At 38.9% G+C, this 17,219-nt stretch overlaps 1 pseudogene; it reads right to left on the reverse strand.

Moving 5' to 3' along the window:
- Window positions 1–16,050: 16,050 nt before the first annotated feature.
- Window positions 16,051–16,148, reverse strand: LOC121988190 (annotated as a pseudogene).
- Window positions 16,149–17,219: the final 1,071 nt, after the last annotated feature.

Raw genomic sequence — 17,219 nt, forward strand, 5'->3', positions numbered from 1 at the left:
TTAGGTGAAGTATCATACATTTTAGGCATCAAGATCTATAGAGATAGATCTTAGTGATTGCTTAGTCTATGTCAGAGCACCTACATTGCCAAGGTATTTAAACAATTTTCCATGCAGAATTCCAAGAAGAGATTCTTGCTGATGTCACATGGTGTGAGTCTTTTGAAGACTCAATACCCCTCTTCTAAGGTAAAAAGGGACCACATGTATCAAATTCCTTATGCATCTGCTATAGGGTCTATCATGTATGTCATGCTTTGTACTTGCTCAGATGTCTCATATGCGTTAAGCATTATGAGCAGATACCAGTCAGATCTAGGTGAAGGTCACTGGACAACAGTCAAGAATATTCTTAAATACTTGAGAATAACTCAAGATTATTTGTTGATCTTTGGAGGTGATAAAGAGCTTGCTGTAAAGGGTTACAATGGTTATTGTAAATGGTTATAGTGGTGCAAGCTTCAAAACTGACAAGGATGATTCTAGATTGTACTAAGGGTATGTATTTTATTTAAATGGTGGTGCTAGGTATTAGATACTACAGTAGTTCTATCTCATTCGAGAGATCATCGATAGATGAGATGTGAGGATATGCAAAGTATCGACCAATGCTAACATTGTGGATCCTTTGACCATGGCTTTGGCACCAAGGAAGCATGATAGTCACACTAGGTAAATGGATATTAGATATTTCAGTGATTGACACTAGTGACATAAGGAGATTGTTAGTGTAAGCCCTAAGATGCAATCAAGAGTTGGTTGACTTAGGGCATTTTGTATCATATTTTGTTATTTCATTAAAAGGTAAAGGTTATGGTTATTATATTTATTTCAGTTTAGTGTCGAATGATTAAATATAATAATATCCTAGGGCAGTAGGTTCTATTCTACAACATATCAATTGGATGAATTGATAGTGGGATATTGTAGATATATAGAATGCTACTCTTAACTATTTCTAGTCAAGAATTAATATATAAGGACAATATTAATGCATTGAGACTAATATGTAGGTCAATGGATGACTTAGTCTCAAAAGTCATGGATATGAGATATCAAGTTAACATATGAGTATATATTAGAGAATATATACTGAATGACATGTCATGAGAATGTTTCATGGATCGTTATATGTGTGTCATAAATATTCCCATATGGCTATTGGTATAAATAGTCCTTAGACCTGAAGTCACTATAATTCCCTATATATGGAGTTGTGTACTTTAGTATCGTCAAATGCAACCTGTAATAGGGTAGACTATAAAGTTGATCACTGGGTATATTATGTAGAGGGATGTGAGTGATGTAGATGGGATCTATCCCCTCCATATAACAAAAGCGATATATGTGGGTCCCTTGATTAATAAAACACAAGAATGTATGGTCATGCTCAAATAAGTCAATATGAGATATTGATCTTATTTGTCTTAGTGTGTCTACTTAGAGATCATGAAACACAAATATTGATAAGAGAATGACATGGTCTATGCCTCATTGATCAATCTAGATATCAAGGATAGAGAGACTGAGTCATACAAGATAATAGCCATGGACATGTTTGGTCGGATCTCGACTTTCTCATCATTTGGATAGCAATGATGCCTTGCTAGATGCCACTCATTACTTATGTATCACAAATGTTGATTTGGATATATTGCCAATGTTACGAGAGCCTATTGGGTCACACACAAAGAACATGTTACTTTGGAGATGGATATTTTAATTTTACTAAAATACTGAGGATCTTATGATTAATGGGTTAATCAAAAGTGTTGGTATCATCTTTGTAACGATTGGCACTAGTGCTAGTCGAAGATTGTTAGTAATAGCCCTAAGAGCCAATTATGAGATGATTAGGCTTATTGGGTTATTTGGTTAATGGTTAATCCAATATAATAATTCAACCCATTAAGAGGAAAATAAAGAGACATCTAATCCGAATTAGACTCATTAAGTTAGACTCAATTATCCAATTATTGGATTGAGTCTAATTCGAATTATATTCATGGAGTCAATTGGGATTGATAAGGTTCAATGAGTTAGACTTCTTGGGTGAACTTGAATTCACCAAGGAAGAGGAAAGGTCTTTTACATGATTTGATCATGTAAAAGAAGAAAATTAAAGGCTCTTCATGGAAGATGAAAAGCCTCTTCATGAAAGATGACAATTCATGGAGGAAGATGAAAGATCAATGAACTTTTGGTATTCCATGAGAGTACAAAGGCTAATTTTTGGCCATTAAAGAATAGATATTTTCTTTTGGTCTTCCTCTCCTTCCCTCCTCTTCTTCCTCTTGGTTGATCCTTCCTCATGGGCGAATAATTTTTCTTGCGAGCACAAGAAGATGGTTCTTCTTCGAAGCCATGTTCGTGTGACGAACGAAATGTGTTCATGTGGATATCATAGAGGCGCAGTCACTTGATCGCACTGAGATTTGTAGCTAAAGAAAAGTTGTTGTCGGTATTGCGAAGGGCACACAACAAAGGTATATATGATATATATGATATTCGTATGGATCTTCTAGAGGAACTAAATGTTTTCCACTGCGCTTTTTGCGTGTTTAGCGTCGTAGTTCCTTATAGTTCATCAATTGTCGGAGCAATGAGTATGAGAAAAATATTGTTCTGAATTGATATCCCAAAGTACTGGTTGAGGCCCCCTTTTATAGCCTAGTCAAATTTGATCCAGATCCACTGATCTCAGGATCACTATTTGACTCAATGCTGATCAGTCGACTTATCCCCTTGATCGGTTAACCGAACCTACTGAACCTGGCCGGTTTTCTGTCCAGATGCTGCCACTTCAGATGAGTATTCATTCGGTCGACCGATCCCGCCATTCATTCGACCGATACTGCTTTCCTCACTGGCTTATCTAGTCTGATCAACCTGATCCGATTAAGTATCATATTTAGATCATTTAATCAGGACATTAATTAAATGATTCTCTCACTAAATTTGAAATATTTGGTAGGAGCAAGTCATGGATGTGGTTTTACCCACACTACTAGCTCCAAAACCAATCGCGATGACATTCACATGGGATAAGATCAATATTATACCTCATCATGAGTTTGCTTTGGCTAATCACCCAAGACTTAGTATCACTTAGGTAGGCAACATGTACCAATTACATCCTATGTAACTCTTAACTCATCTAGTGAACAAGACTATTTATTCACTTGCCCATCTTATGAAATCCACATTATAACACATCTTGAGTTAGCTTTGGCTAATCTCCCAAGACTAGTATAATTGAATTACATCGTATGGGATATGCCTCTAAGTTCTCAATCCAATTGAGGTAACTTAGTTAAGTCATACCCAAAGTCCAATAATCAGATATCATAATTGTCTTGTCGTACTCTACCAAGATAAAATGAGTCACTTTGCTTTGGCAAAATCTGACTACAAATGATCGAGATAGTAGTGAGTACCAAATTTTGGTAGGTATATGAAAGGGACCTAATTACGATAGCTACACATGTTAGCTAGAGCCCTAGAGCCAATCATTTGATGATTGTATATTGGACTTATTGTATCATATTCTTGATAAATAAAGGGCATTTGGATTTTGGTTATTATACTTACTTGTATTGGTGCCAAATAAACTAAGTATAATAATGTCCCTGGGTAGATGGTTCTCACCTATATCAATCGGTTGGTTGAACCGATAGTGAGATTATATAGGGAACACTACTCTTAATCATTCCTAGTCGAGTATTAACATTCAGGGACAATGTTAATGCAATAAGACTAGCATGTAGGTCAACTCGATGACTTGATCTCACAAGTCATGGATATAGAGATATCAAGTTGACACATGGGTATACATTAGAGAATGTATACTGAATGACCCGCCATGAGAAAGTATGATGGATCGTTATATGAGTGTCATATACTTTCTCATGTGGCTATTAGTATGATTACTAGTCCTTAGACCTGAAGTCACCATAGATTCCTACATAAGGAGTTATGTACTTTAGTTTCGTCAAACGTCACCCGTAACTGGGTGGACTATAAAGGCGATTACTGGGTATGTAACAAATTATGCAGAGGGATGTGAGTGATGTAGATGAGATATATCCCTCCTATATGACGGGAGTGAAATCGGTATTCTTGAAAGAGTGAGACCACGAAGTGCATGGCCATGCCCAAATGAGTCAATATAGGATATTGAGCTCATTTGATTTAGTGTGTCTACTTGGAGTTCAAGATTTAGATTGATTAGAGGATGACACGGTCTATGCCTCATAATAATCAATCTAGATGTCTAGGATAGTAGGGCACTTGTCATATATTGTGAGGAGTCACAATTAGTAGTCACAAGGTGATGTCGGATCTCGATATTCTTGTAACTTGGGTAGTAATGATGTGTTGCTAGATACCGCTCATTATTTATGCTCCTAAATGGGTGTAGGGCATTGCCAACGTTACAAGAACCTATAGGGTCACACACTTAGGACAATTAGATGGAGATTAGGTTCATATGATGAACCAAGAGGATTAGATTCATTTGATGAATCAAATTGGATTAAGAGTAATCCTAATTGAGCTAACTTGAGTTCGACTCAAGTTGATTCATGTGTTCAATGAGTCTAATTTAGATTTTGACTCATTGAATCAATTTAATTAAATGAATTAGATTCATTATATTAAGTTGGATTGAATCAAATGGTTGGATTCGATCAACCATGGAAAAGATTTGGTCAAGTTTGACTTGATTTGAGAGGAAGATTAAAAGTCAAGTTTGACTTGACTTTATGCCACCTCATTGGTGAGTTGGCATTGATGTGGACCAATGATGTTACTCCACATCATCATGGGTGCCACCTCATGGAAGTTACAAAGCCATTCTCTTTAATGACTTCATATTAATTGCAATTAATGCAATTTATTTGGGAGTTTCACAATGGAGAATGGCCGGCCACTTTTGGTTTGAATGAGAATTCATTTTTCATTCAAGTGTGTATCTTCTTCCTTCTTCCTCTCAAGCTCTCCCTCTCCTCCTCAACTTGGCCGAACCATACATAGGTGCTAGCACACCTTTTGTGTGGTTTTCTCCAGCTACGTGTTCGTGTGGATACTTCTAGATGGGTATCTATCTTGATACTCTCGAGATCCGGCGTTTTAGACGAGCGAGAATTTTGCAAGGGCACGCTTCAAAGGTAAAGCTCTCAACACATAGATCTAGGAGTAGATCTAAAGTTTTTGAAACTCGTACTTGTATTTCATTCAGTTTTTCCTTGCACAGATCTACGGCTTTGGGTGATTCGGGGTTTCCGCGACGCGAAAAGCGGTTTTCGCGGCCCGAAAAACCCAACAGTGGTATCAGAGCCACGTGCAAGGCTTGTACGATTTTAATTTTAGGTTTTATGAAAACTAAATCTTCTGTGATTTTCTGTAAAATTTAGTTTTTTATGTTTTTATGGGTAATTTTTCCGTAGAAGCGAAGCACAAGTATCTCGGCACTTGTAAGCTTCTGCTACCGGAAAGTTTTTCCTTAAACTGTTTCATTTTGCCCCAAATCCGTTTGGGACAGCGGGCTTGGATGCCATTAGATCGCAAAGCAGCAACTCACGATGGTTAGATCGTGGGTAGGGGTACTGCCCCAAACCCCGCAAGGGGATTTGCTCCGCGATTGCACCCGAAATCGCTAAAAAAGAACCTGCCGGGAAGATTTTTCCGAAGCGACAATGTCTTGACCCAAATCGTTTTGGGACAGCAAGTTTAGGCGCTGTTGGATCGCAAAGGAACCCTCACAATGGTTAGATCGTGGGTAGGGGCGCTGCCCCTGGCCCCGCAAGGGGATCCGTTCCGCGATTGTGCCCGAAACCGCTAAACGGGACCGCCGGGAAATTTTACTCGTAAAAATTGTAAAAAATTATTTTTAAAATTATAGGAAATTATGAAAATATATAATTTTGAATTATATATTAATTTTTGTGATAGTCATGGCCAAAAACCCAATATGATTTGATTGTGTTGTAATTCATAATACGGCCTCCGTGCCGTTATGTGTTTGCACGTGTTGTATATTTTTATTTTTCCGCGACCTGCACGTCGTGCCTTTCTCATATATTCTGGTTGTAAATTAGATTTAGACTCGAATGTAACTCGAGTTTCAAATTGTAATGTACAAATTGGAGCGGTAGAGGGTCCACACGAGACGGAGTTCCGAGGCGGGCACGAGCAACACAAGGTGGTCAAAGGGAGGAGCTTGGAAAAGCTGTTGACCCTAGGTTGACCATTATATCTTATCATTGGCTTGAGAAGATCATAGTGGGGCCATGACTAAATCACAAATAGATTAATTAGTTAATTGCTTATGTATATGATGCATGTTTAATAAGTAATTAATTAATTAGTGCCTTACGATTAGATTAGATCTAAGTCATGCACATGATGCACCCTTGCGATTAGATTAGATCTAAGTCGTGCACAAGATGCATCCTTTTCGATTAGATTAGATCTCGATCGAACCAACTCTAAATGCCTAACCGTGCCGTGATACCTATCACTACCTCGATCACATGTATTGTTGAATCTGCCAAAGCAGAGCAATACATATTATCTTGGTAGGGTACGGAGGGACAATCTTGGTCCCGCCTATCAACACATGGGTAAATACAAACTCAATTAGATTGAGTATTCCTAGTTGCTCGGTTAGATCGAGTCAACTATAGGCATTCTTCCAACGGTTGGAAAAGATAGGTCAAAATCACATCTATATTAACTCTCGGGCGTATTAGCCAAACCTAACTCGAGTTTTAATATAAATGCGGATATTGATTTTATAAACAAGAGTTGCATAGAGATGTAATTGGTAATCGTTACCTACCGATCATACTAAGTCTTGGGCGTATTAGCCAAAGCTAACTCAAGGGTTAGTATGATGTGGATCTTGTCCCACATGAAATATAGAATTCAGTGGGAGCATCATTTAGTTAAAGGCCTAATTAAATGATTAAGAATATGATATTTATTTCTGCTTTTATTCTGTTGTAGATAACCATGACATCAAATACGAACATCTTCTCCCTGCGATCTGTCCTTGAGAAGGACAAGCTCAACGGAGCAAACTTCCTGGACTGGTACAGGAACCTGAGAATAGTTCTCACTCAGGAACGTAAACTGTACATTCTGGAGCAGCCCATTCCGGAGGCTCCTGCTACCACTGCCACGCGAGCTGACCGGGATGCTTACAAGAAGCATCAAGATGACGCATTAGATGTGTCCTGTCTAATGCTCGCAACCATGAACTATGAGCTTCAGAAGCAACATCAGTTGATGTGTGCTTACGATATGGTTGAACATCTTCGTCAACTATATCAAGGACAAGCAGGGCACTGGAAGAGGAACTTCACAGGATACCTGGAAGATCTTAACAAGAAGAGAAATAAGATTTCTACTTCAGGTATAAATGTTATAGAAGTCAACCTCTCTATTTCTTCATCATGGGTATTAGATACCGGATGTGCTTCGCACATTTGTACTAATGTACAAGCACTGAGAAATAGCAGAGGATTGACAAAGGGCGAGATAGACATACGAGTAGGCAATGGAGCACGGGTTGCTGCTGTTGCTGTAGGGACTTATTTTCTATCTCTGCCCTCTGGGCTTATACTAGAGTTAGACGATTGTTGTTATGTGCCTGCATTAACTAAGAACATTATATCAGTTTCTTGTTTGGACAAGAAAGGATTCTCGTTTATAATAAAGAACAAATGTTGTTCTGTCTATTTAAACGATATGTTCTATTGTAGTGCACCTCTGATGAACAGACTCTATATTCTAGACCTTGAGAGCTCTATCTATAACGTTAGTACCAAGAGGTTCAAATCGAACGATATGAACCACACCTATCTCTAGCACTGTCGCTTAGGTCATATAAATGACAAGCGCTTATCCCAGCTCCATAAGGATGGTTTGCTGGACACATTTGATTTTGAATCATATGAGATATGCGAGTCATGCCTACGAGGCAAGATGACCAAGACTCCCTTTAGTGGGCACAGCGAGAGAGCGACTGATTTGTTAGGACTCATACATAGTGATGTATGTGGCCCTTTCAATGTCGCTGCTAGAGGCGGTTATAGATACTTCATCACATTTACTGATGACTTCAGTAGATATGGTTATGTGTACTTGATGACACATAAGTCTGAATCCTTTGAAAAGTTCAAAGAATTCAAGAATGAAGTACAGAACTAGTTTGGCAAGAGTATTAAAATACTTCGATCAGATCGAGGAGGTGAATACTTAAGCCATGAGTTTTGTGACTATTTAGCTGAGTGTGGGATTCTATCCCAACTCACTCCTCCTGGAACACCACAATGGAATGGTGTATCCGAAAGGAGGAATCGTACCCTATTAGATATGGTACGATCTATGATGAGTCACACAGATCTTCCGACATACCTTTGGGGCTATGCTCTAGACACGGCAGCTTTCATTCTCAACCGAGTTCTATCCAAGGCCGTGATAAAGACACCATATAGGATATGGACTGGAAGAGATGCTCAGGTGTCTTTCATGAGGATTTGGGGTTGTGAGGCTTACGTACGACGTCAAGTCTCAGACAAATTAGGACCCAAATCCGACAAGTGCTATTTCATCGGATATCCCAAGGAATCTAAGGGATATTACTTCTACATTCCCAGTCAGCACAAGGTAGTTGTGGCAAAGACTGGGGTCTTTCTAGAAAGAGACTTTGTTTCTAGAAAGACTAGTGGGAGCACATTCGATCTTGAAGAAGTTCAAGAGGCGAATACTAGCACTGAAGCCTCGATGAAAGTTGAACCGGAACCACAAAGTGTTGTGGATGATGTTCCACAAGGAGTTGAGGAACAAAAACCAGTTCAAGTAGACATACCTCTTCGCAGGTCTGATAGGGTACGTCGTCAGCCTGAGAGATACTCATTTCACTTGTCTGACCATGATGACGTTATGCTCATAGAGGATGAGCCTACCACCTATCAGGAAGCTGTGATGAGACCAGATTCCAAGAAATGGCTAGAGGCCATGAGATCCGAAATGGAATCCATGTACACCAACCAAGTATGGACTTTGGTTGATCCACCTGATGGGGTAAAACCCATTGGGTGTAAGTGGGTCTTTAAGAGAAAGACTGACATGGATGGACTTATCTATAAGGGTCGCTTTGTAGCTAAAGGTTTCAAGCAGATTCATGGTATTGACTATGATGAAACTTTTTCTCCAGTAGCGATGTTTAAGTCCATTCGGATCATGCTTGCTATTGCAGTCTACCATGACTATGAGATATGGCAGATGGATGTCAAAACCGTGTTTCTGAATGGAAACCTGCTCGAGGATGTGTACATGACACAACCTGAGGGTTTTGTAGATCCACAGCATACTAACAGAGTATGCAAGCTGCATAGGTCCATTTATCGACTAAAGCAAGCTTCTCGGAGCTGGAATCTTCGATTCAATGATGCAATCAAACAGTTTGGTTTCATCAAGAACGAAGATGAACCTTGTGTCTACAAGATGGTTGTAGGGGACATAGTTGTCTTCCTCATATTGTATGTGGATCACATACTACTCACTGGGAAGGACATCCCTATGCTTCAGTCTGTCAAGACTTGGCTAAGGAGTTTCTTCTCAATGAAGGACTTAGGTGAGGCATCCCGCATTCTAGGGATACAGATCTATAGAGATAGATCTAAGAGATTGCTTGGCCTAAGTCAGAGTACATACATTGATAAGGTACTCCTTCGGTTTGCCATGCAGAACTCCAAGAAGGGTTTTCTGCCGATGTCACATGGCGTGAGTCTTTCGAAGATTCAAAGTCCCTCTTCTAGAGAGGAGAGAGACCACATGGATCAGATCCCTTATGCCTCAGCCATAGGATCGATCATATACGCCATGCTATGTACTCGACCTGATGTCTCGTATGCTTTGAGCATGACGAGTAGATACCAGTCAGATCCAGGTGAAAGTCACTGGATAGCGGTCAAGAATATTCTTAAGTACTTAAGAAGGACTAAAGAATATTTCTTGATATATGGAGGCAATGATGAGCTAGTTGTAAAGGGTTACAGTGATGCTAGCTTCAAGACCGACCAGCATGACTATAGATCACAGTCGGGGTTCGTATTTTGCATTAATGGTGGTGCTGTCAGCTGGAAGAGTTCGAAGCAGGATACAGTAGCTGATTCTACAACAGAAGCCGAGTACATTGCTGCATCAGAGGCAGCAAAGGAGGCAGTTTGGATCCGCAAGTTCATCACTGAACTTGGGGTGGTTCCTAGCATTACTGACCCCATTGAGCTCTATTGTGACAACAATGGAGCTATGGCACAGGCGAAGGAACCTCGCTCACACCAGCGGACCAAACACATACTACGGCGCTTCCATCTCATTCGAGAGATTATCGAGAGAGGAGATGTGTAGATTTGCAGAGTACCTACAGAGGCTAACATCGTAGATCCCTTGACCAAGGCTTTGGCACAAAGGAAGCATGATGGTCACACTAGGTCATTTGGGCTTAGAGCCTACACTGATTGGCACTAGTGCTAGTGGGAGATTGTTAGCTAGAGCCCTAGAGCCAATCATTTGATGATTGTATATTTGACTTATTGTATCATATTCTTTATAAATAAAGGGCATTTGGATTTTGGTTATTATACTTACTTGTATTGGTGCCAAATAAACTAAGTATAATAATGTCCCTGAGTAGATGGTTCTCACCTATATCAATCGGTTGGTTGAACCGATAGTGTGATGATATAGGGAACACTACTCTTAATCATTCCTAGTCGAGTATTAACATTCAGGGACAATGTTAATGCAATAAGACTAGCATGTAGGTCAACTCGATGATTTGATCTCACAAGTCATGGATATAGAGATATCAAGTTGACAAATGGGTATACATTAGAGAATGTATACTGAAAGACCTGCCATGAGAAAGTATCATGGATCGTTATATGAGTGTCATATACTTTCTCATGTGGCTATTAGTATGACTACTAGTCCTTAGACCTGAAGTCACCATAGATCCCTACATAAGGAGTTATGTACTTTAGTTTCGTCAAACGTCACCCATAACTGGGTGGACTATAAAGGTGATTACTGGGTATGTAACAAATTATGCGGAGGGATGTGAGTGATGTAGATGGGATCTATTCCTCCTATATGACGGAAGTCACATCGGTATTCTTGATAGAGTAAGACCACGAAGTGCATGGCCATGCCCAAATGAGTCAATATAGGATATTGAGCTCATTTGATTTAGTCTGTCTACTTGGAGTTAAAGATTTAGATTGATTAGAGGATGACACGGTCTATGCCTTATAATAATCAATCTAGATGTCTAGGTTAGAAGGACACTTGTCATATATTGTGAGGAGTCACAATTAGTAGTCACAAGGTGATGTCGGATCTCGATATTCTTGTAACTTGGGTAGTAATGATGTGTTGCTAGATACCGCTCATTACTTATGCTCCTAAATGGGTTTAGGGCATTGCCAACGTTACAAGAACCTATAGGGTCACACACTTAGGACAATTAGATGGAGATTAGGTTCATATGATGAACCAAGAGGATTAGATTCATTTGATGAATCAAATTGGATTAAGAGTAATCCTAATTGAGCTAACTTGAGTTCGACTCAAGTTGATTCATGTGTTCAATGAGTCTAATTTAGATTTTGACTCATTGAATCAATTTAATTAAATGAATTAGATTCATTATATTAAGTTGGCTTGAATCAAATGGTTGGATTCGATCAACCATGGAAGAGATTTGGTCAAGTTTGACTTGATTTGAGAGGAAGATTAAAAGTCAAGTTTGACTTGACTTTATGCCACCTCATTGGTGAGTTGGCATTGATGTGGACCAATGATGTTACTCCACATCATCATGGGTGCCAACTAATGAAAGTTACAAAGCCATTCTCTTTAATGACTTCATATTAATTGCAATTAATGCAATTTATTTGGGAGTTTCACAATGGAGAGTGGCTGGCCACTTTTGGTTTGAATGAGAATTCATTTTTCATTCAAGTGTGTATCTTCTTCCTTCTTCCTCTCAAGCTCTCCCTCTCCTCCTCAACTTGGCCGAACCATACATAGGTGCTAGCACACCTTTTGTGTGGTTTTCTCCACCTACGTGTTCGTGTGGATACTTCTAGAGGGGTATCTATCTTGATACTCTCGAGATCCGGCGTTTTGGACGAGCGGGAATTTTGCGAGGGCACACTTCAAAGGTAAAAGCTCTCAACACATAGATCTAGGAGTAGATCTAAAGTTTTTGAAACTCGTACTTGTATTTCATTCAGTTTTTCCTTGCACGGATCTACGGCTTTGGGTGATTCGGGGTTTCCGCGACGCGAAAAGCGGTTTTCGCGGCCCGAAAAACCCAACAGCACATGCATCACATACATTAATGGCATATCATGACAAACATCAATATATATGCTAATTAAACATGACATGGTTATGGCCTCATTAACTACGATCTTCTCAAGTCAATGAGAAGATCAGAAGGTCAACCTACGTTAAAGCATCTTCTCTAAGTGCTTCCTGTTAGTATTAGCCCTAGTACCAATTATGAGATAATTATAAAGGGATCCTTTTGTATCATATTTCATTATTAATAAAAGGCAAAGCTGGTTATTATATATATTTCAATTCTGTATTGGATGAAAAAGTATAATAATGATTAACCAGGCTAGGTAACGTCGAGCCTGGGGTGACTGGCCTGGTCCCACGGAAGTTTTTCGTCGGCCACCAGTGAGCAGCCCAGGAGCCCAGCATCCTTTAGTCGCGTGCCCCATTTGGAGGAAAAATTCTTGTAAATTCTCCATCGCTGGGGCTCGAACCATGGGTGCCTGGATGACAACCTGGATGCCCTGCCGCTGCACCAAGGCAAAGTTGGTTATTATATGTATTTCAATTCTGTGCCGAATGAATAAGTATAATAATGTCCTAGAGTAGGAGGTTCTAATCAACAACATATCATTGATTGAATTGATAGTAAGATATTATATATATACATAGAACACTACTCTAAACTATTCCTAGTCAAGCATTAATATGCAAGGACAATATTAATACGTTGAGACTAGCATGTAGGTCAACGGGTAACTTAATCTCACAAGTCATGGATATGAGATATCAGGTTAACACATAGGCATATATTAGAGAATATATATTGAATGACCCGCCATGAGAATATTTCATGAATCATTATATGAGTGTCATAAACATTCTCATGTGACTATTGGTATGAATAGTCCTTAAAACTGAAGTCACTACAGTTCCCTATATAAGGAGTTATATACTTTGCTATTGTCAAACATCATCTGTAACAGGATGGACTATAAAGTCTATCACTGGGTATGCAATGAGTTATGCGGAGGGATGTGAGTGATGTAGATAGGATCTATCCCTTCTAAATGATGGAAGCAATATCTATGGGCCCTTTAATTATTAGATGGGTGATGTGCGTAGATTTTATATACTTTTATGCATGTTTTGACTCACATTTACATACTTTGAGCTTGCTTGATCTATGCATTTTTATACTTCCATCTTTTCTTTTAGCATATTTACTCTTTTTGTTCATAGATCTGCTTTTTGTGCATTTTTTGTACACAGGAGTAGAATTTGGTGAAGATTCTACATTCTTGGACAAACTTATGAGCTAAGCATTGGAGAAAGCACTTGGCCGTGTGCCACACACGGCCCTGCCTGGGTAGAGTGCTCTGGCCGTGTGGTCAACCAGGAGAAGCAGACAAGGAACTTGGCCTGGCCATGTGAACCTGACACGGCTGTGCCAAGTTTTGAAGCAAATCAGAGTTGAATCCTTACATGGCCGTGTAGATCTACATGGCCGTGTAAGGTTTCCAGAGACCAAGAAGGCCCTGGTCGTGTGCATCACACAGCCGTGCAGGGTTCCCAGCGCTTAAAAGTTTTTTGACCATGTGCACCACACGACCGTGCCAGGTTTCCAGAAGCCGGGACAGTCCAGGCCGTGTGGATCTACACGGTCGTGCTTGGAGGTCTTGATGGGAATTGTCCACGGCTATGTACACCACACGACCGTGTATGGATGGCAGAGAGGGGAAAGGCTCTGGCCGTGTGAACCTCACACGGCCATGCCTCAGGGTCGTGTGGTGTTCGAAAGCCTCCCTCTATTTAAAGCCTCTTTGAAGATTTGAAAGGGGATCTTCTCCCGTTTGGGAGAAAGCAAGATTTGGTGGATTCCTCCCATTCTTGGGAGGATTTTTGGGTGGTCTAAAGGGAGATCTTGGTGAATTCGACTCCGGGAGCGAGGATTGTATCCGAAGATGGAGCTATATTGTAGATAAGTTTTCTTTCTCTCCTCTTCTTGGATTGGGATTGAAGAAATGCTTGTAATCTTCCTATCTTTGGTTTTCTTTCTTCATTTTATGGAGTAGATATTTGTGTTCTAGGATGGAGGGAGTATTTGTGAGATTAATTGATGAAACTCTTGTGGATTTGCCATTTCTTTGCTTCAATGATGTTGCCTAGTTTGTATCGATTGGATCTTGAATGATTAATTATAATTAGGGCTTAATTCTCATTCTTGATTGATTGTTTGGATATCTTATAGACTTTGTAGAGATTAACTCTCACTCGATTTTTCGAGGGATCCACGTGACAGGTGCAAGCCCGTGTAAGGACGTTTGAGGGATAACCTTGAAGGGGAAATGAGAATATTCAAGAGGGTAGGATAGATTTTATGATTCAATCCGTGTATCTTTATGGGTTAAGAAGCTATGAACTTCTATGTTGATATCTGAGGGAAGCATAGTAATAGGTGCAATCTGTGTAAGGACAACGTAGGTTCATATCTAATTGACCACATTTAGGTACATGTTTCAGTGCTAAGCCGGTTATCTATTGCAAGAGAGAACTTGTAACCCTCTTCAAATATTAGACAATTGAGAAATAAGAATTGGTAAACCATATACATTCGAGAGATCTTACAAAGAAACCAAAACTCCTAGAACCTCCCTTTATCATAACTCAAACCCCAAACTCTTGTTTGTTAATCTTTCATTTTAGATTTATTTTTCATCATAGCATTTGAAACCAATTGATTAGTTGTTTAGCTAATTCGCTTTGAGATTTTTCTAGTGCTTATTCCAGTCCCTATGGATACGATAATCTTTTATATTACTTGCGACATTTCCGTACACTTGCGAAATGTGACAAGTTTTTGGCGCCGTTGCTGGGGACTGCGCTATAACATTGGAGATTATCAATTGAGTTAGACTAAACATAACTTTTCTTTCTTTATCATTAGTATAATTGTAACTAATCTTTAGAATTCTATTTTTCTTGTATTCTTTTCTATTTTTTGTAAATTTTTCTTGTTGCTATTCTAATTCTGCATTCTTGATTTCTAGCATTCTAGTCTAGCTTTTCTCTGTTCTTCTTTTTCTTTAAATTTTTCTCTGCTTTTCTTTTGTAAACATATCTTGTTAGTTGATTAGCATATGAATTATTCTAGACATTTTTCTTTTTTCTTTTGTCTTTTCTTTCTTGTTTTCATTATGCACTTTCTTTCTTGCAATTTAAATTTTGCATTTTCTTTCTTGTTTTTCATATTGCATTTTATTTCTTGTCTTTGATTCTTGATAATTTTTTTTTCTTCTTGAATATCCATGAGCACTAACATGCCAAGCAGGCCCATGAGAAATTTTTCTATACCCTTTTCTGCAAGATTTTTATCTCCCATTGTGCAACCTCAAATTGAAGCAGAAAGTTTCCAACTAGACTTAGAGATAATTTTCATTATACAAGGTCACAAATTTGGAGGAGAAGTATCAAAAAGTCCTTATATGCATCTTGAAACATTTTTAGAGATTTGTGATTTTGTGAAATGTGAAGGAGTATCAGCAGATGCAGTTCGATTGATGGCATTTCCTTTCAGTATCAAGGATAAAGCAAGGACTTGGCTATATTCTCTCTGTCCTCAAAGCATCACAAGTTGGGAACAATTGGAGAAGCAATTTCTGAATCATTTTTTCCCTCCAAGTAGAACAGTGCATATGAGGAATTGCATAACAAATTTTGTTCAGGCATATGGAGAATCATTATTCGAAGCATGGGATAGATTCAAGAGTCTTCAACCCTCATCATGGTTTTAAAAAATGGTTGATTTTGCACATATTCTATGAGGGAATTTCTTTCTCAGACAAGAGTTTATTGGATTCATCAGCTGGAGGTTCTTTTATGGACAAAAGTGTAGATGAAGCTTATTCATTAATTGATCAAGTGACATTGAACCTCCATGAATGGTCGAACAAAAGTTGGATGGAATTTCCCTCAGATATTCAAGAAGTGCAAGCCATAAATGTAAGAGAGCCTGTCAAACAAAATGAAGTTCAACCACCTAAAAATGTTGAAATTCACAAGTCACAGAGTGAGGAGCTCAAACATTTGAGGGCAAAGCTTGATAGTATTGTTTCAAAACGGTTTAAAGAAGATCCCCCTCCTACACAGTCAAGATCTAATGAAAAGTGTGATGATGTTGGGTTGAGATGTGGCAAAAATCATGAAGAACTTCCGAAGAATGACATGTTTAGAATTGGGGAGAAGAATAATAGAAGATCACAAGAACTCAGTTCCATTTCTCTAGGAAGTTCCCAAAGGCCACAAGTATCTTTCCCTCAACGATTAATCAGGGTCAATGAAAATAAAGACTTCGGCAAATCTTGTGACACTAATATAGTTGAGTGCAAATTTTTGAATGTATATGAAGATGGGGATTTTTCAGATGAGGATTTTATTGATAATGCAGTGGTAAATAAGTTTTCAGATCTACCTCAAAATTTTATAGGGTGTTATAGTGACATTGAATTTTCAGATGATGAATGTGATGTGGTAGATCAACTTAAAACTGCAAGTGAAGTTATTGATCCTCTTGTTATTGATTCTCCTATTGAGGACATAGATGTTGGTTTATTTTTTGATGTATGTGTTGATGATGATGATATGGAAGAATGTGTAGGGAGTTGTGTTGTGGAAGCAGCATCTCAAGGATCACCACCTTTGTCAACATAACCCTTAGAGGTTTTAAGAATTGATCATGTTGTGGAACAATGTGTAGGGACTTATACAGAGCTAGCAGAGTCTCAAGAATCACCATCATTGATATCATCAACGCCTGAGCTAGAGCCAGAACCATCATTTGATTCAGAGGAAGTCACATCTAC

The sequence above is a fragment of the Zingiber officinale genome, chromosome 5B (genome assembly GCF_018446385.1).
Source record: "Zingiber officinale cultivar Zhangliang chromosome 5B, Zo_v1.1, whole genome shotgun sequence".
In the NCBI taxonomy this organism is placed as follows: domain Eukaryota; kingdom Viridiplantae; phylum Streptophyta; class Magnoliopsida; order Zingiberales; family Zingiberaceae; genus Zingiber; species Zingiber officinale.